This window comes from Zophobas morio, unplaced genomic scaffold, assembly GCF_036711695.1.
Source record: "Zophobas morio isolate AGI-343-1 ecotype UQ-CSIRO unplaced genomic scaffold, CSIRO_AGI_Zmor_V1 ptg000008l, whole genome shotgun sequence".
Lineage (NCBI taxonomy): Eukaryota > Metazoa > Arthropoda > Insecta > Coleoptera > Tenebrionidae > Zophobas > Zophobas morio.
Window position 1 is genome coordinate 1,835,742 of NW_026972113.1, and position 19,978 is coordinate 1,855,719.

At 34.6% G+C, this 19,978-nt stretch overlaps 1 protein-coding gene across 3 annotated transcripts in view; it reads right to left on the minus strand.

Annotated features, from left to right (window-relative positions):
- Nucleotides 1-16,012, minus strand: part of LOC135125012 (uncharacterized) — a 93,912-nt gene extending 77,900 nt beyond the window's left edge. Inside the window, exon 1 of one of the 3 annotated variants that reach the window (XM_064050287.1) lies at nucleotides 15,872-16,012. The gene's annotated coding sequence lies outside the window, so the exon portion shown is untranslated. Of the gene's footprint in view, nucleotides 1-15,516; nucleotides 15,626-15,863 lie in introns of those variants that run through there. The other 2 variants (XM_064050288.1, XM_064050289.1) reach the window with 2 other exon arrangements.
- Nucleotides 16,013-19,978: the final 3,966 nt, after the last annotated feature.

Genomic DNA, 19,978 nt, shown 5'->3' on the forward strand with positions numbered 1-19,978 from the left:
AATCAACAAAAACGTTTACAAAAATGCCTCAAAAAAAAAGGACTAAGCATAAAATGACAAAAAAGCGACTACAAAAAAGGACCAAAAAAACGAAAAAAAGTTCGCAAATAATAGAAGAGATTCAAGAAAGAACACAAAAAACTTTTTGTTGGTCGCATTAAACAAGAACTAAGTTATTTTTAAAACTGTGTTATTTTTCATACATCTGTCAAGCCGGTTTTTTGACATTTACCACGGCTAAAATTTAGTAAATATACTGGTTTGAATATCAAGAAAATTATATAATATAACATTAGTACGACTTTTTATCCCCACAACACCGAAAACACAATATTTGCCCACGCGTTTCGCCAACCACGGTGGCATCATCTAAATAAAGTTATACTCAACAAAATTACATAATTTCAAGCAGGAAAGATTCCGACAGAACTTCCCTCGCACCTAAAGTACACTCAAATATATACAGCATTTTTGGTTGACACACAATTTTGTGATGACGTCATCAACATTTTTGCAAGGACACAATTTTGATTGATTTTGTCCCTAATATAGGGGCAAAATCACTTTTATTTTAACAAATACTAGGCCCGCCCACCCGCCCCCTATTTTCCCAGAGGATGTCATTTGTCAAAATCAGTTTTATCTTACCAAGTACTAGCCCCGCCCACCCGCCCCATACTTTCTCAGAGGATCTCCTTTGCCGAAATAAGACCTATATTAGCAAGAACTAGCCCCGCCCTTTATTTTCTCAGAGGGTAGTATTTTTTAGTACTTGCTAAGATAAGTCTTATTTTGGCAAATGACATATCCTCTGAGAAAATATGGGGCGGGTGGGCGGGGCTAGCACTTGCCCAGATAAGACTGATTTTGGCAGACGCCATACCCTATGAAAAAAATAGAGGGTGGGTGGGCGGGGCTAGTTCTTGCTAACATAGGTCTTATTTTGGCCAATGACACCCTCTGAGAAAATAGGGGGCGGGTGGGCGGGATTAGTACCTTTTAAGATAAGACTGATTTTGGAAAATGACATAAACTTGGTGTTAAATTGCATATTTCCATAGTAACGAGTTAATATTTTTCTGAGACACCCTGTATAAGCGAATTCAAAAAATATTAATTATATATTAAAAATAAATTTCAAGTATAGACTCTTCATATTTTGTACATTCAAACAAACAAGTACAAAGATAAAAGAAATTGATACAGAAGTCTAGAAAATAATGTGAAAATAGAGGACATCTACAAATAAAAAAAAATATGCATAAAAAAAAAGGAAAAATAGTCACTTTTTGTAGGGAGTCAAAAAAGGCGACAAAAAAAGGTCTATAAAACGTGAGAAAAATGTTACAAGAAGCCCACAAAAAAGCCTACAAAAACAGAATACAAAAAATTCGACAAGAATGTCACCAAAAATGCAATAAAAACAAGATAAAAAACGCTACAAAAAAGGCGACCACAAAAAAGGGGAGCAAATAAACGACAAAAAAAGTCCACAAAAGACGATGACTACAAAAAACGTAATAAAGAGATCACAAAAAATAACAAAAAAAACAACAAAAACTTCAAAAATAAACAAAAAACACAAAAAACAAAAATGCATAAAAAAAGTAAAAGGTCTACAGATGCCTGAAAAAGGGGGCTGAAAACGCTAAAAACAACAAAAATGCCAAATAAACGCCGGACGAAGACGAAAAATTGGCTACAAAAACATAGTATAAAAAAATTGAACTAAAAGTGCGGCCACAAAAAAATGACAAAAAAGGACTATAAAATGACAAAAAAGCGACTACAAATAAAGGACCAAAAAAATCGGCAAAACAGTTCATAAAAAAGGTAACTTAAAAAAAAATGGCAAAAAAGGATAATAAAAAATGTGAATAACAAAAAGAAAGTCACAAAAAGGGAATAAAAAAGACAATGAAAAAGGACAAGAAATCCACAAAGAAGGAGACAAAACATGTGAAAATAAAGAACAAGAAAATCTGTAAAAATAAGGAAAACGCCTATATGCAACTAAAAAGGGAATCAAAAAAGGCGACAAGGAAAGGTCTAAGAAACCTGAGAAAAAGGTGACAGACATTCCACAAACAAGTACAAAAACAGAGCACAAAAAATCGATAAGGTCAGCAAAAAAGCAATAAAAACGGCTAAAATCCACCACAAAATAGAGGGCAAAAATCCATAAAAAAGCTACCACAAACTGACAAAAAAAGCGAACACAAAGCAGGGAGAAAAAAAAAAGACAAAAAAGTCCACAAAAAAATAGGTGACTACAAAAAACGTAACAAAAGAGATCACAAAATAATGACAAAAAAAATAACAAAAAGCCAACAAAAAACAACAAAGACAATGAAAAAGGAGAAACATTTAGAAAAAAGCCTACAATAATGTGAAAATAAAGGACAAAGAATCCATAAAAAGTAAAACAGAAAATGCCTGAAAAAGGTAGCTAAAAACGTCAGAAAAAAATGCAACTAAACAGGGAGTCAAAAAAGGGGCAAAAGGTGTCAAAAAAAACGGGAGTAGAAGACGAAAAAGTCCACAAAAAAAAAGCCACAAAAGCAGAGTACATAAAAATTCAACTAAATGCGGCCACAAAAAACACGAAAAAACGATAAAAGGAAGAACAGAATAATCAATTAAAAAATTCCACAAAAAAAGCGTCAAAAAAGGACTATAAAATGATGAAAAAAGCAACTACAAAAAAGGACGAAAAAAACCAAAAAAAGTTCACAAAAAATTCGAATAATAGAAGAGATTCACGAAAGGACACAAAAAAGCAACAAAAAAGACAATGAAAGAAGGACAAAAAGTCCACAAAGAACGCGTGAAAATAAAGTAGAAATCTATAAAAATAAGAAAAACGCTTATAGAAAGTGCCTAAAAAAAGGGTGACCAAAAAAGGTCCAAAAAAACGCAACAAAAAGTCTACGAAAACATAGAAAATTCAACAAAAAGGCCGTTACAAAAAATTATAACATAGACGATAAAGAAGAGCACAAAAAATGAACAAAGAAGTCTAGGAAAAAGGTCCCTTAACAAGGGCTAAAAAACAAGACAAGGAGATTTACAAATAAATGGGAATACAAAATTACAAAAAGGACGACCACAATGAAGAGGACAAAAAAGGTTAAAAAAGGACAAAAGAAGTCTAGAAAATAATGTGAAAATAGAGGTACATCCACAAATAAAAAAAATATGCATAAAAAAAGGAAAAATAGTCACTTTTTATAAGGAGTCAAAAAAGGCTGCAAAAACAGACTACAAAAAATTCGACAAGAATGTCACCAAAAATGCAATTTAAAAACAAGATAAAAAACACTACAAAAAAGGCGAGTACAAAAAAGGGGAGCAAATAAACGACAAAAAAGTCCACAAAAGACGCTGACTACAAAAAACGTAATAAAGAGATCACAAAAAATAACAAAAAAAAAACAACAAAAGAACTACAAAAAAAATACAAAAAACACAATGAAAGAAAGGGAAAAAGTTTCCAAAAAGCCCACAAAAATGTGAAAATAGAGGACAAAAATGCATAGAAAAGTAAAAGGACTACAAATGCCTGAAAAAGGGGGCTGAAAATGCCGCAAAAAGCGACTAAACAGGGAGTCAAAAAAAACAACAAAAATGTCAAAAAAAACGCCGGACGAAGACGAAAAAGTCCACAAAAAAGGCTACAAAAACAAAGTACAAAAAAATGTAACCAAAAGTGCATCCACAAAAAATGACAAAAAAGACAACAAAAAGAAGGACAAAAGAAATCAACAAAAATGTCGCAAAAAAATAGTCGCAATTTTTTGCGACATTTTTGTTGAAACAGAACGAAAAGGCAAAAAATTAACAAAAAAGGACTATAAAATGACAAAAAAGCGACTACAAAAAGAGGACCAAAAAAATCGGCAAAAAAACAGTTCATCAAAAATGTGACCATAAAAAAATTGACAAAAAAGGACCACAAAAAATGTGAATAACAGAAGGGAGTCAAAGAAGGTCATAAAAAAACAATAAAAAAGACAATGGAAAAGGACAATGTGAAAATAAAGGACAAGAAAATCTATAAAAATAAGAAAAACGCCTATAGGAAATAATGCAACTAAAAAGGGAACTAAAAAAGGCGACAATAAAAGGTCTAAGAAACCTGATAAAAACATGACAGACATTCCAAAAACAAGGCTACAAAAACAGAGTACAAAAAATCGATAAGGCCAGCAAAAAAGCAATAAAAACGGCTAAAATCCACCACAAAATAGGCGGCAAAAATCCACAAAAAAACTACCACAAAATGACAAAAAAAAAACACAAAACAGGGAGCAAAAAACGACCAAAAAAACACACAAAAATGTGACTACAAAAACGTGATAAAAAAAGATTACAAAAATGCGTCAATAAAAAGGACCAAAAAAAATGGAAAAAAGTTCGCAAATAATAAAAGAGATTCAAGAAAGAACACAAAAAAGCAACAAAAAAGACAATGAAAGAAGGACATAAAGTCCACAAAGAAGGCGACAAAACACGTGAAAATAAAGCAGAAAAAATCTATAAAAATAAGAAAAAAGCATATAGAATGTGCCTAAAAAGATGACCAAAAAAGGTCCAAAACACGCAACAAAAAGTCTACGAAAACAGGAAATTCAACAAAAAGTGCGGTTACAAAAAATTACAACAAAGACGATAAAGAAGGGCACAAAAAATGAACAAAGAAGTCTAGAAAAAATGCCACAACAAAAAACACGACTAGAAGAGAAGACTCAATTTTTTGTGAGAAGAAAGGTCCCTTAACAAGGGCTAAATGGGAATACAAAATGACAAAAAGGACGACCACAATAAAGGGAACAAAATCCCCAAAAAATGCGATTAAGAGGTGACAAAAAATTCACAAAAAAGCTACAAAAACAAGGACAAGAATTTGCAACAAAAAGGCGGTTACAAAAATGACAAAAAAACGATAAGAAAAAGAATAAACGAAATTAAGGAAAAAACCCACAATAAATAACACAGAAAAAAACGACTAATAAAAGAGGAGAATCAATTTTTCTAATAAACAAGGTCACAAATTAGGTAAAAAAAACATTACAAAAAAATCCGCTACGAAAAAAGGCGGCAAAAAAGATCACAAAAAAAATGCAACTAATGAAAGAGAGTCACGAAAAAAGCAACAAAAAAAGACACAAGATGACTAAAAACAGGAGCTAAAATATGAGAAAAACGTGAAAATAGACGACAAAAAAAAACATACAAAATAGAGACAGAAAATGTGAAAATCGAGGACAAACAATTAAAGTAATTCTAAATCATGATGATGCTTATGTTACCCTCTTACTATAACATCTACATGGTGAGAGTTCCGGGAGGAATTCGACACCTATGACATTTTTTTACGTGTTGTGGATAGAGGGTGTGCAAAAATCAAATTTATAATTTACTAGACGTAAGAGTTTTGCTGCTTAAATGGAACAAAACCATGATTATGTAATATATTATAAATTATCTTATCGTGCACGCAATTTCCTAGTAACAAATATTGGCGAAACAATATTTAACGGAAAAGGTACGATAAAAAAGAAATGGTGTCCACGAACAAATATCAAACAAAAAAAATGGAAAAGTCACATCTTGAACAAACAAAATCACAAAAAAAAGAAAAATAAGTCACATTATGACATATAACAAACCTTCTATGACACTAAACACACAAGATTAGTATTCAACAGTTTCCGCGTTCATTTAAATAAACTATAATTACGACATGCCGTCGTGACTGACACGGACTACAAATAGTACCTACTTTGCAATAAAAGGCGATAAGAATTCGATAAGAAACTACCAACCTTGTTCAACAGAAAGTAACTGGGAAATACGTATTCAAAAACGATACGAAAAACTGAGAACAATATAGAAAACGGGAATAGTGTGCTGAACGCAGATGCTGGTCCTATCCCCCCACTCTTACCCTCCGTCTTGACGTGACGGAAGATCGACACCAGTGATTAGCAGATAATTTTAATCCAAAAATGAGCTAATTTTTGTGTCAAAAATCAAACTATTTTAGCGGTAACGTTTCTGAAATTACCTATACACATTCAAACTAAAGCTTCAAAGCTTTCGCTCTAACGTAAATATTGCAGTTAGCACTTCCCGACTCTGTTATCTAACTCCTCCGTGTCCCGGTATTATTTCAATTAATCTAAATAATAAATATTGTCTTTTAATTTGGACCCTTTCGCTGTCCATTTTACATGTATGACCACGATCCCCACGCTCTGTTTCCGAATTCTGCAAATAATTAACCGAATGCTCCTATTACACGGAATAACAAACAGACGAGCTAACAATAAAATATCGGACACTAAAACAGACTGCATTGAATACCGGCTTAATTGTGAATTATTGCTGTATTTGCATCCGTGTTATTACAAATATCAAAAAAATATTTAGTGGCTTAGAGTCATCAATTATCCGTAATTCCATCAACTAGGGAATTATTAGACACTATTCAGCGACAAATGTTGTTTACAGAAAATAAATTCGCGTCGGAATTTTTTGCGGCTGTAGCTGAGCGAGCAATAAACGTAAAACTTTAATCCAAATTTGGCAAAATTCAATTCCCCCTATTAACTAGATAAAAAAGGGTCGCGTAACGACGGTCCTCTTAAACCCCAAGCTACATTTCGCATAATTGGGTTTATATGAAATGAAACCCTGTCCTTTTTTACGAGAAAACAAAGGGCATATTTTACCGTTTTTGCCCGAACTGTTTGAAATATGCTCGCCATAAACACGAAGAAAAATCCAATTCCAATTGATACGTGTATAAATATTTTCGCCCTCGCACGAACGTTGATTAATTCATTACACGAGAACTAGCTTCCTAGACGCAAATCAATGAAGCCATTGACTTACGTCACGAGTGCAGCAAATCAATCGAAAAGTCGGGTAATCCCCGCATATCGTGTTTAAAATTCACCTGGAGCGGCGCAATTATTCCAAGTATTTTCATTTTCGAAACGTTAACATACTCCTCGGTTCCTCGTACCTCCAATTCTTCCCTTTAATATTTAGCGGGATTTCCTTGCTCAGCTCTCATTGTTTGCATTGAATCCAAATAAAAATTTAATTGCTGAATACTTTAACGGCGTTTTAATTTAGTTATTCAGTCGACATAAAAAATTAATTGCGTGTACGGAATGTTGGCAGGGTTGTGTTCTTGTGCACCTTAAGATCGCGAGATTAAAGTCGGAGGAATTTTAACTAGATTGAATTCGGACAATTCGGGAGCGTGGTCTTAATATAACTTAATTTCTAGCGGAAAGGGCGAAATTTTACAGCGACGGACTTATTTTTCTTCGTCAAGGGTTGTCGCCGTTACCTGGAAATTTCCTCTAATGGTAACATAAATCATCACAACAGAGCACAATTGAAAATGGGAAGCATTACAAAATTACAGAAGCGTGCCCGCGTTCCCAGAAACTGAAGTCGATTGTCATCTCCCCATAACAAGTAATTATTCAGAGTGATATTGCAGGAAGATGTTCCCTACAATTGATATTTCAAGAGAAGGAAGCAGACTGAAATTTTGTTAAATCAATTAAGTTACGTATTTCACTACTAATATATTTTTTAACAAATGTAGATATCGGCGAGCAACATCATTTTTTCGAGGGATATTAGACTGCTCCACCTCCTCTTTGTGGATTTCCGTAATCCCATATACGCTTAAGTAGAATCATGTGGACAAAGAACAAAATTTCCTGGTTTGATTAAAGAAAGTTTTGAACTTGGAACGAGAACTTTTTAAGATATAATTTTAAACCATACGCGAAAGATAAAAAAAATGAATCTTTATTAAAAAAAAAATTTTGAACTTTAATTTTCTTCACTCCACACTTTTTCTTTAATTTGATAATTTATATCGGTATTCGAAAATTTAAATTTTATAATTTTTCGCCTGTAGACCAGTTTTTCTTAAAAAAATCAGTCTAGTGTGAAGTTTAAAATATTGTGTTAAAAAGTTCTTGTTTCGAATTCCCAACTTGCTGTAATCAACCAGGAAATTTTCGTCCTTGTTCAGCTCAGCGTTTATGGGATTATGGAAATCCGCAGCAAGGAGGCGGAGACGACTACGAAACATAGGTTCACCACAATGGTTCTTCCATTCATCGTTGTATATACTCCCGGGAATGTGCTACAATACTGATACACAATCAGAACAGTAAAGGTTCTAATGTAGAGCCCTGAGGGTAACCAGAAGTCTCAAGATAAACAACAAATGTATGTCCATTATAACATACGAAATTTTTACGCTTAGTAAGGTTTGAAGTGAAGACTTTTATCAAGTAGTTTGGAAGAATTTCAGAGATTTCTTGTTTTGTTTTTGCAGTAGATTGAAAGAATCTTGGGCACCCTTTTATTTTGTTCTTGAAGTGGCTTGAAAGAATTGCAGAAATTTCTGGTATTGTTTTTGAAGTAGTTTAAAAGAGTCTCGGAGATCACTTTTGTTTTGTTAGTGAAGTAGTTTCAAAGAACTTCAGAAACCCCTTGTGCTTGGTTTATGAAGTAATTTGAAAGAATCTGGAGAACACCTTGTGTTTCGTTTTTGAAGTATGTAGTTTGAAAAAACGTCGGAGACTCCTTTTATTAGGAATTCCTCGTCTGGTTTTTGAAGTAATTTGAAAAAACCTCAGAGACCACTCGTGTTTTGTTTTTGAAGTAATTTGAAACAATTTCGGAGATCCCTTGTTTGGTTTTTGAAGTAGATTGAACCTTGTGGACACTTTGTGCCTGGTTTTTGAAGTAGTTTGAAAGAATCTCGGAAACCCCTTTCATTTTATGTTTGAAGTGGCTTGAAAGAATCTTGGGGTTCTCTGTTCTGTTTTTTGAAGTAATTTGAAAGAATTTCAAGACCAATTTTTGAAACATCTTGTGCCTGATTTTTGAAGTAATTTCAACGAATGTTGGCGACTCCATTTGTTTTATTTTTGAAGTAGTTTGAAAGAATCTTGGAGATACCTTGTCATGTTTTAAAGTAAATTAAAATAATGTTTACGATTTGTTACTTCCCGAGCGTTTTCTCGATGTATCATGAACCCTAGTGTACAAAGAAATAGGCCTCCCGTTTCCGTCTGTCTGTCTGTCTGTCTGTCTGTCTGTCCGTCTATCTATCATCCTGATTTTTATTGAACAGATAATCTCGGAAACTACTGGGCCGATTGTTGTCAAATTTTGTATTTATATTAGGAATACCATGTAGATGGTTAAACGCTAACCAAAATTTGTCTATCATCGTCATCAATAATGTGATGAGGTCACTTTAAAATTGTACATAGAAAATGGATTTGCCAAAATCAGTCTTATACGAGAAAGAGCTAACCCCGCCCACCCGCCCCTATTTTTTCAGAGGATATGTCATCTGCCAAAATAAGACTTATCTTAGCAAGTACTAGCAAGTACTACCCTCTCAGAAAATAAAAAACTAGCACTTGCTAACATAAGTCTTATTTTGGCAGATGACATATCCTCTGAAAAACAAGGGGTGGGTGGGCGGGGCTAGTACTTGGTAAGATAAGACTGATTTTGGCAAATGATATATCCTCTGAGAAATTAGGGGTGGGCGGGGCTAATACTTGGTAAGATAAGACTGATTTTGGCAAATGTCAAATCCTCTGGGAAAATAGGGGACAAAATCCGTTTTATCTCAGCAATTGCTAGCCCCGCCTACCCGCTCTATATTTTCTCAGAAAGTATGTGGTCTGCGAATATCAGTTTTATCTGAGCAAGTGCTAGCCCCGCCCACCCGCCCCTACTTTCTCACAGAATATGTCATTTGCCAAAATGAGACTTATCTTAGCAAGTACTAGCAAGAACTACCCTCTGAGAAAATAAAAAACTAGCATTTGCTAACATAAGTCTTATTTTGGCCGATGACATATCCTCTGAAAAACAAAGGGCGGGTGGGCGGGGCTAATATATGGTAAGATAAGAATGATTTTGGCAAATAACATATCTTCTGAGAAAATAGGGGGTGGGTGGGCGGGGCTAGCACTTGGTAAGATAAGACTGATTTTGGCAAATGATATATTCTCTGGGAAAAGAGGGGGTGGGTGGGCGGGCCCAGTATTTGTTATGATAAAACTGATTTTTCCCCTATTAATTTTGTAAAAACTTGTGAAATTTGAAGATATTAAATTCCAAATTTCTATAGTAACGGGTTCCTAAATCTACCCGGAATGTGCAAAATATGATGAGTTTTTACTTTATTTTTAATATATAATTAATACCTTTTAAATTTGCTAATACAGGGTGTCTCAGAAAAATTATCGACTCAGTTGTTTAAAACTAAATATTCAATCAAATTTAGGTATTTAATTCGTTACTATGGAAATATATAATTTAACACCTTTTAAATTTAGCAAGATTTTACAAATTTCATAGAAGCAATATCAACTGCTAGCCCCGCCCACCCGCCCCCTATTTTCTTAGAGTATATGCCATTTGCCAAAATCATTCTTATCTTAGCAAGTACTAGCCCCGCCCACCCACCCTCTATTCCTTCAGAGGATATGGCGTCTGCCAAAATCAGTCTTATCTGAGCAAGTGCTAGCCCCGCCCACCCACCCTCTATTTCTTCAGAGGGTATGGCGTCTGCCAAAGTCAGTACTACCCTCTGAGAAAATAAAAAACTAGCACTTGCCAACATAAGTCTTATATTGGCAGATGACATATCCTCTGAAAAAAGGGGGTTGGGTGGGCGGGGCCAGCACTTGGTAAGATAAGACTGATTTTGGCAGACGAGATATCCTCTGAGACAACAGGGGGTGGGTGGGCGGGGCTAATACTTGGTAAGATAAGACTGATTTTGGCAAATGATATATTCTCTGGGAAAAGAGGGGGTGGGTGGGCGGGCCCAGTATTTGTTATGATAAAACTGATTTTCCCCTATTAATCTTGTAAAAACTTGTGAAATTTTAAGATATTAAATTGCAAATTTCCATAGTACCGGGTCCCTAAATCTACTCTGAATGTGCAAAATATGATGGGTTTTTACTTGTGATTTATTTTTAATATAGAATTAATACTTTTTAAATTTGCTAATACAGAGTGTCTCAGAAAAATTATTGACTGAGTTGTTTAAAACTAAATATTCAATCAAATTTAGGAATTTAATTCGTTACTATGGAAATATATAATTTAACACCTTTTAAATTTAACAAGTTTTTACAAATTTTATAGGGGCAAAATCATTCTTATCTTAGCAAGTACTAGCCCCGCCCACCCGCCCTGTATTTCTTCACAGGATATGGCGTCTGCCAAAGTCAGTCTTATCTGAGCTAGTGCTAGCCCCGCCCACCCACCCCCTGTTGTCTCAGAGGATATCTCGTCTGCCAAAGTCAGTACTACCCTCTGAGAAAATAAAAAGCTAGCACTTGCCAACATAAGTCTTATTTTGTCAGATGACATATCCTCTGAAAAACGGGGGGTGGGTGGGCGGGGCTAATACTTGGTAAGAGAAGATTGATTTTGGCAAATGCCATATCTTATGGGAAAATAGCGAGCCGGTGAGCGGGCCTAGTATTTGTTAAGATAAAACTGATTTTTCCCCTATTAATTTAGTAAAAATTTGTGAAATTTAAAGGTGTTCAATTTCAAAATTTTCATAGTAATTGGTTAAATTCCTAAATCTACCCTGAATGTGCAAAATATGATGAGTTTTTACTTGTGATTTATTTTTAATAGATAATTAATACTTTTTAAATTTGCTTATACAGGTGTCTCCGAAAAATTATCAGATTTAGGAATTTAATTCGTTATTATGAAAATATGTAATTTAGCACCTTTTAAATTTAACAAGTTTTTACAAATTTAATAGGGGCAAAATCAGTCTTATCTTAGCAAGTGCTAGCCCCGCCCACCCGCCCCCTATTTTCTTACAGTTTATGTTATTTGCCAAAATCATTCTTATCTTAGCAAGTACTAGCCCCGCCCACCCACCCTCTATTTCTTCAGAGGGTATGGCGTCTGCCAAAGTCAGTACTACCCTCTGAGAAAATAAAAAACTAGCACTTGCCAACACAAGTCTTATTTTGGCAGATGACATATCTTCTAAAAAAAGGGGGTTGGGTGGGCGGGGCCAGCACTTGGTAAGATAAGACTGATTTTGGCAGACGAGATATCCTCTGAGACAACAGGGGGTGGGTGGGCGGGGCTAATACTTGGTAAGATAAGACTGATTTTGGCAAATGATATATTCTCTGGGAAAAGAGGGGGTGGGTGGGCGGGCCCAGTATTTGTTATGATAAAACTGATTTTCCCCTATTAATCTTGTAAAAACTTGTGAAATTTTAAGATATTAAATTGCAAATTTCCATAGTACCGGGTTCCTAAATCTACCCTGAATGTGCAAAATATGATGGGTTTTTACTTGTGATTTATTTTTAATATATAATTAATACTTTTTAAATTTGCTAATACAGGATGTCTCAGAAAAATTATTGACTGAGTTGTTTAAAATTAAATATTCAATCAAATTTACGAATTTAATTCGTTACTATGGAAATATATAATTTAACACCTTTTAAATTTAACAAGTTTTTACAAATTTAATAGGGGCAAAATCATTCTTATCTTAGCAAGTACTAGCCCCGCCCACCCGCCCTGTATTTCTTCACAGGATATGGCGTCTGCCAAAGTCAGTCTTATCTGAGCAAGTGCTAGCCCCACCCGCCCACCCTCTATTTCTTCAGAGGAAATGGCGTCTGCCAAAGTCAGTACTACTCTCTGAGAAAATAAAAAACTAGCACTTGCCAACATAAGTCTTATCTTGGCAGATGACATATCCTCTGAAAAAGGGGGGGTGGGTGGGCGGGGCCAGCACTTGGTAAGGTAAGACTGATTTTGGCAGACGACATATCCTCTGAGACAACAGGGGGCAGGTGGGCGGGGCTAATACTTGGTAAGAGAAGATTGATTTTGGCAAATGCCATATCTTATGGGAAAACAGGGGGCGGGTGGGCGGGCCTAGTATTTGTTAAGATAAATCTGATTTTCCCCTATTAATCTAGCAAAAATTTGTGAAATTTAAAAGTGTTCAATTGCAAATTTCCATAGTAACGGATTAAATTCCTAAATCTACCCTGAATGTGCAAAATATGATGAGTTTTTACTTGTGATTTATTTTTAATACATAATTAATACTTTTTAAATTTGCTTATACAGGTGTCTCCGAAAAATTATCAGATTTAGGAATTTAATTCGTTATTATGGAAATATGTAACTTAACACCTTTTAAATTTAACAAGTTTTTACAAATTTAATAGGAGCAAAATCAGTCTTATCTTAGCAAGTGCTAGCCCCGCCCACCCGTCCCCTATTTTCTTACAGTTTATGTCATTTGTCAAAATCATTCTTATCTTAGCAAGTAGTAGCCCCGCCCACCCACCCTTTATTTCTTCAGAGGGTATGGCGTCTGCCAAAGTCAGTCTTATCTGAGCAAGTGCTAGCCCCGCCCACCCGCCCCTATTTTTTCATAGGATAAGTGATTTGCCAAAATAAGACTTATATTAACAAGTATTAGTAAGTACTACTCTTTGAGAAAATAAAGGGCGAGTGAGTGGGGCTAGTACTTGCTACCATAAGACTGACTTTGGCAAATGACATATCATCTGTGAAAACAGGGGGTGGGTGGGCGGGGCTAGTAATTGCTATGATAAGACTGATTTTGGCAAATAACATTTCCTCTGAGAAAATAGGGGGTGGGTGGGTGGGGCTAGTAATTGGTAAGATAAAAGTTAATTTGGCAGATGACATACCTCTGGGAAAATAGGGGGTGGGTGGGCGGGCCTAGTATTTCTTAAGATAAAACTGATTTTGCCCCTATTAATATTGTAAAAACTTGTGAAATTTAAAGGTGTTAAATTGCAAATTTCCATACGAACGAGTTAAATTCCTAAATATACTCGAAATGTGCAAAATATGATGAGTTCTACTTGTGATGTACCATTGCATTGATATTTTTTTGATTTGTTTATACAAGTGGCTCAAAAAAATTGATGAATGTGTCAATTTATTTTATTGATTAAATCAGGAACGGCTCCATTTGTCCAGAAAATTTTGGGAATACAATACGGTTATGTTTAGCATTACACTGCACCAATCAAAGTTGATATACGTGTCCTTGAAAAAATGTTGATGACGTCATCACAAAATTCTGGAAAGTAAAAACTCCGGTCAAAAATGCTGGATATATTTCGGATCTTTTGTCTGGTTTTAGAAGTAATTTGAAAAAATTTTCAGAGACCCCTGGTGTTTTCTTTTTGAAGTGGACTGAAGACACACTTTGTGGCGTTTTGAAGCGCACTATTTAAAATTTTATAAAAACACTGGGGTTTACCATCCTTGAATTTTATTATAAATAAGCAAAAAATTGTTTCAGGATTGCTGAAAAGCAGACTCATTTGAAACCAGCGTAAAAACGGGGTACTCTAATTAACATTATAAAATATTAATTAAACAGAACGTGCCAATCTTCCTCCTGACATTACAATTCAGAACTCAAAGCGAGCTTATCTTGTCGCAATTCATTCGTACACAGTTTGATTAGATCAGCATCAAAGTTGGGGATTATACACAGAATCAAATAATGTGAGAGACAGCACAGGAATATGTGCAAGGCATGAATTCACAAAATTGCGTAAATGCCATAAACAAAAAACCGAAATTAATCCAATCAATAATAACGTGTTTGTATGTTTTCTTCTACCGTAGCCCATTTTTAAATCCGTAAATTTTGAAACAAAATAAACTCTGGACGCGAGCGCCAAAAGTATCTGATAATTCACGTTTTGAATTAAAATGAGAGAAAAGCTTCAATTTATTTGATTAAATTTTTCAAGATTCATTTTGTTTTGTTTACAAATTACGAGCACCCACGTTTCAATTAACGAAATGACACGAAACCAACCCGCATCAAACAGAAAATCATATAATGGCTATTTTTTGTTATAAAATGGGAATATTGGTATCGGCATGAAGTGGAAGTAGGTTACTTTCGCGCCAAAAAGTGGTCTAGAACCCCCACCATACAACTATTTTAAGTCTTTAAGACGGTACTTAATATGAGTGAATACTAAGTCAGCTTTAAAGCTCTTTTAATACACTTTATAATAAAACGAAGTGTGCTGGAAGATAATGCTGCTTCCGTTTAAGAAATGTGTGCATAACGTCACAGCTCAAAATTTAGTGACGTCATAAACATTGTAGAATATTTTTAGTTCTGAAGTAGTTTTCCTAAGTTTTATTGATAAATTCACGTTCCAGTGCACTTAACTAAAGTTTCAAAGCGAATAAACAGAGCTAAAATTCTCTGTTTTATCAGAGTGTTTCAATGCACTTCACTGTTTACCCTTCTCTAGTCACATTTCGGTGTTTAATAACGCACAAGGGACACAATCACCTATTACTTCCCGGTCAGATCGTTAATTTAAAACCCATCTACCTTGTCAATATGGTGCGAAAAGCACTTACGAAACTTTGATGAAACGTAGCTACGTGACGAAAACAAAGCCTCCGTGCAAATAACTATCACAAATAAAGTTCTCTCATAATTGAAATTTCCGGAATCGTCTTCACATGCAAACCACAACCAACAAACTCCGCGTCAACTTCCAAAAACTGAATTCAAATCAAACACTCGGGTGAAAGTCAACCGATAAATAAACAAGTTTTCGCCTGGCAATAACAGGTGGGTCATCGTCCGTATTTCAAACAAATCACTCGACCCTCATCTACAAATTAGCAATTGAAATTTATTCATGTTTCGATACCACACAACCGCAATCATCACACTGTAAACAAAAAAAAAATCAACTCACAAACTTACTTTCGACGATCAATCTGTCGTCCCACTCAGCCTAATTAGAACTGGTGAAAATTCTCGCAGAGTCGAGTCATTAACTTCGCGTGAGCTTTGGAAAAGCTCGCAGGGGAATGAGCTTTCGCGACCGAACGAGATAGAGCTTAACCGCGCACTGGATGATAGAGGCATAGAGAAGAAATAAGGGACAAGGACACATGCGCTCTGCATTCTGTTGACAGTGCGAGAGATAACGTCGTTTTTTAAATGCTGTTATTTCCAGCTATTTTCGATTAATTGTTATTCAGGAGTTAAGCGGAGCCCTTTTTTCGGCTACATTCGTATCGTCTTAACTAAATATTGGCTGAATGCACGAGGGAGGAATACGCAATATGGGGTAGATGCAAAAAGACTGCTGATGGAGGGAGCGTTTTTGTGCTAGGGGTAGTTGTCGCGAGAAAATGGACACTTTTGGACGATTCAGCGAATTGTAATTGGTGTGGAAGGTGGTACTTATCGACCGATTCTAAGTTAGGACTCGAAAGGGGAAGATTTAGAAAATCGGTGTTTGAAAGCTTAACTACATTGATTTAGTTCTCGAAGATTTGTATCGATTATTTCCGTTTAATTAAACTAAGCACTAAACTGAGTAAAGTGGAGTGGGGGGGACCAGCATGCGCGTTAAGCACACTACTCACAATGTAAAAATTGCTTGATTATGTCATTTCCCGAGTTTAAAAAACTTCCTCATTTTTAAAAGCTTTATTAAAGATTACAGATTTTCCAGAGCAAATATCCGCATCTCGCGGTAAAGCTACGAAGAGCTTAAAACTTTTAACAAGTTGGGTGTCATAAAGTGACTTTCGAATATGAAAGCTTGCAAAAATATATAAATATTTATTCCCGGCGAACTTTTACGACAGAAGTGTGATTAAAATAATAAATAAAGCTTTCCGTTTTCCGCAAAACACAAAAGAGTAAATGGCACGATTTCCGAGTTGTGAAGTGATCGATAGTTTCGAAGCGACGTCAAATCTTCCTTATTGCTTAGAACTATGAGCTAAAAGCGTAATAATTTATGCTAAACAGTGGATTTATGGATAGTAAAAATTCTCGACTTTGGAATTCACTTGGCTATGTAGTACCTATGGGGCAATCTCGTGTTTTATGGCTGTCTTAAAGCAAAGGTTAAAGGACTGTGATAATAAATCCACCCCAGTTTTCACTCGAATATCCGGGCTATAATATGAACTAAAAGATTTAGGGAAAGCATAACCGGGCCAATATATTTCTCAAAAGTGTATAGGAGAGGTTATTTTTACGGCTGCTCGAAGCCAAATTTAATCCTGCTTCGACAAAAAGGGGCAAAGTAATATCTTGTTAGAGAAAATGCTAACATTGTCTTTTTTAATCATGTTTTCTATTTTCACTAATCTTCGTCACCTGCTTTTTAGTTTTTCATTCCACTTCTGTTATACGTTTCCTTTTAATTTCCTGCGCTCCCATTTTAGAGATTGATTGTTTTGGAGTAATTTACCTTGACAGCGAGATATATAATGCTAAATTAATTAAAAATAGAACATTCACAATGCGAGTGCAGCGAGCATATCTAGGAGTTACTCAAAATTATTAGCTGGTGTCAAAACGTCCAGATTTTCGGAAAAAATCAAAATTATAAAACAACATTTTGCAATTTAACTTTTTATCTGCCAAACCGATTGCTTTGAAATCTTGCAGATGTTTTAAATTTATGGTAAGAATGATCATTTTTCAATCAAAATATATTTCCTTATCCCTTCCAAAAAATTGATGACGTCATCTCAAAATTTTACCCCATAAATCCCATCTAAAATGTGCAAACTATGATGAGTCTATACTTGTGATTCATGTTTAATATATAATTAATATTTTTTAAATGTGCTTATACAGGGCGTCTCAGAAAAATTAATTAGTGATTTATTAAAAAATGAATATACAAACAGGTTTAGGAATTCAACTCTCGTTACTATGGAAATATGCAACTTAACATCTTTTATTAATTTAACAAGTTTTTACAAGTTTAATAGAGGCAAAATCAGTCTTATCTTAGCAGGTACTAGCCCCGCCCACCAGGGGCGGCTTGTCCTATGAGGCAGGTGAGGCAATGCCTCAGCAATGAATTTGCGCCATATTACAGTCTTTGCCATTTCTATTGAAACACCACTTGTTGAACGTAAATTTGGCAACGTTCATATTCAGACAATTTTCTAACTAAAAGCCGTTGTCAATCAACAAAAAGCTGTTACCAATTGCTAAATTTTAAGCAAAATTAACAGGTGGTGTTTCAATAGAAATAGCAAAGACAATATTATTTTTTGCTATTTCTGACAGATACATTTCTGGCCAACAAAAATTTTTTTTCTAATATTTTAAAAATAAACGTGTAAAATTATGTTATTCATATCGTGGTAGATGGATATTAGCTGTTTCGAAGAATTCAGAAGAATCTAGAAAAAACAAGAAGAATCTGAAAGAGTCTGGAAAAATTTGAAAGAATCTGAAACGATATGAAAGGTGAAAAATTCTGAGGAAATCTGAGAGTCAGTATCGAAAAAATCTTAAAGAATCTGAGAGAATTAAGATTTTTTCAAATTATTTGGATCCTTTCTGATTTTCTCTTTCGAATTTTTCACATTTTTTCGAATTTTTTCAGTTTCCTTCGAATTTTTGAGGTTCTTTTAAATACTCCATCAGAAACCTTCAAGAATCTTTAAAATTTTTCATTTCTGTTTAGATTGTTTGAAATCCTTACAAATCCTTTCAGGTTCTTGCAGATTCTTCCAGACTTTTTTAGATTCTTTTAGATTTTGCTAGATTCTTCGATATTCTAAATCTCGAAAAATCTAAAAAAAAAACTGGAAAAATCTGGAAGAATTTGATAAAATCTGCAGGAATCTGAAAGGGTCTGAACGTCTGTATAGAACTGAAAATTTCGGAAGAATCTTGAGGATTTCTGACGGTGGTTTTGAAAAAATCTGAAAAAATTGGAAAGAATCTGAAAAAGAGAATCAGAAAGAAAATAAAAGAATTTGGAGAAATTTGAAGGAATCTGAGAGAAATTGGGAGATTCGAAAAGAATTTGTGAAAACCTGAGAGGATCTCGAAGAATCTAGAAAAATCAGGAAGAACTTAGAAGATTCTGCAGGGATCTGAAAGTATCTGTAAGGTTCTAAAACGATCTGAATAGAAGTGGAAAAAATTCGAAAGAATGTGAAACAATCTGACAGCATCCAAAACCATCCGGAATAATCCGAAAGAATTCAAAGGAATCCGAAATGAAGAATCTTTAAAGAAATTAAAGAATCTGAAAACACCACAAGAATCTGGAAGAAGAAGTTAGAAAGAATCAGAGGGGACCGGAAATAATCTCAAGGAATCTAGACGACTCTAGGTAAACCTGGAAGAATCTGGAACAGTCTGCAGTGATCTGAAAGGACCCAAAGCGATCTTGAAAAATTTGAGAGGACCTGAAATGATTTTTAAAGATCTGAAAAATTCTGAGGAAATCTGAGGGAATATTGAGGGAATTGAGATAATTTGAAAGAATAGAAAAAAATCGGTGACAACGTGTATTTTTTCTAGAAATGTTCGCATTAATTTTTCAACATATTCTCAGAGCCAGGAATTTGCTCTAAATTACTTTATGTAAATCACGCAAATTTAGACACAGCGACCATTTTTAACAAAAATAATGGAAAATTTGGTATTGATTATTTTACCGTTGAGACGTAATAAACGAAATGAAATGAATGATAAACAGAAATTAAGGCAATTTTTTTCCGAAATTCTTGATATTTGATTAATATTAAAATTAATCAAATACGAATTAGATTTTCTGGGATAGAAAAATTACACATTTTTGACATTCTAAAATTTCATTTTTTCCAAAAAAATTCCATGTTAACCAAAAACGCAAGCACGACAATACAATGTTTTTGACATTTAGGTAGGTACCTATTGGAGCATCTTCAACTTCTCAACTTATGAGCCGCCTCTGCCGCCCACCCTCCCTCTATTTTCTTGGAGGGTATATAATTTGCCAAAATCAGTCGTATATAGCAAGCACTAGCCCCGCCCACCCACCCTTTATTTTCT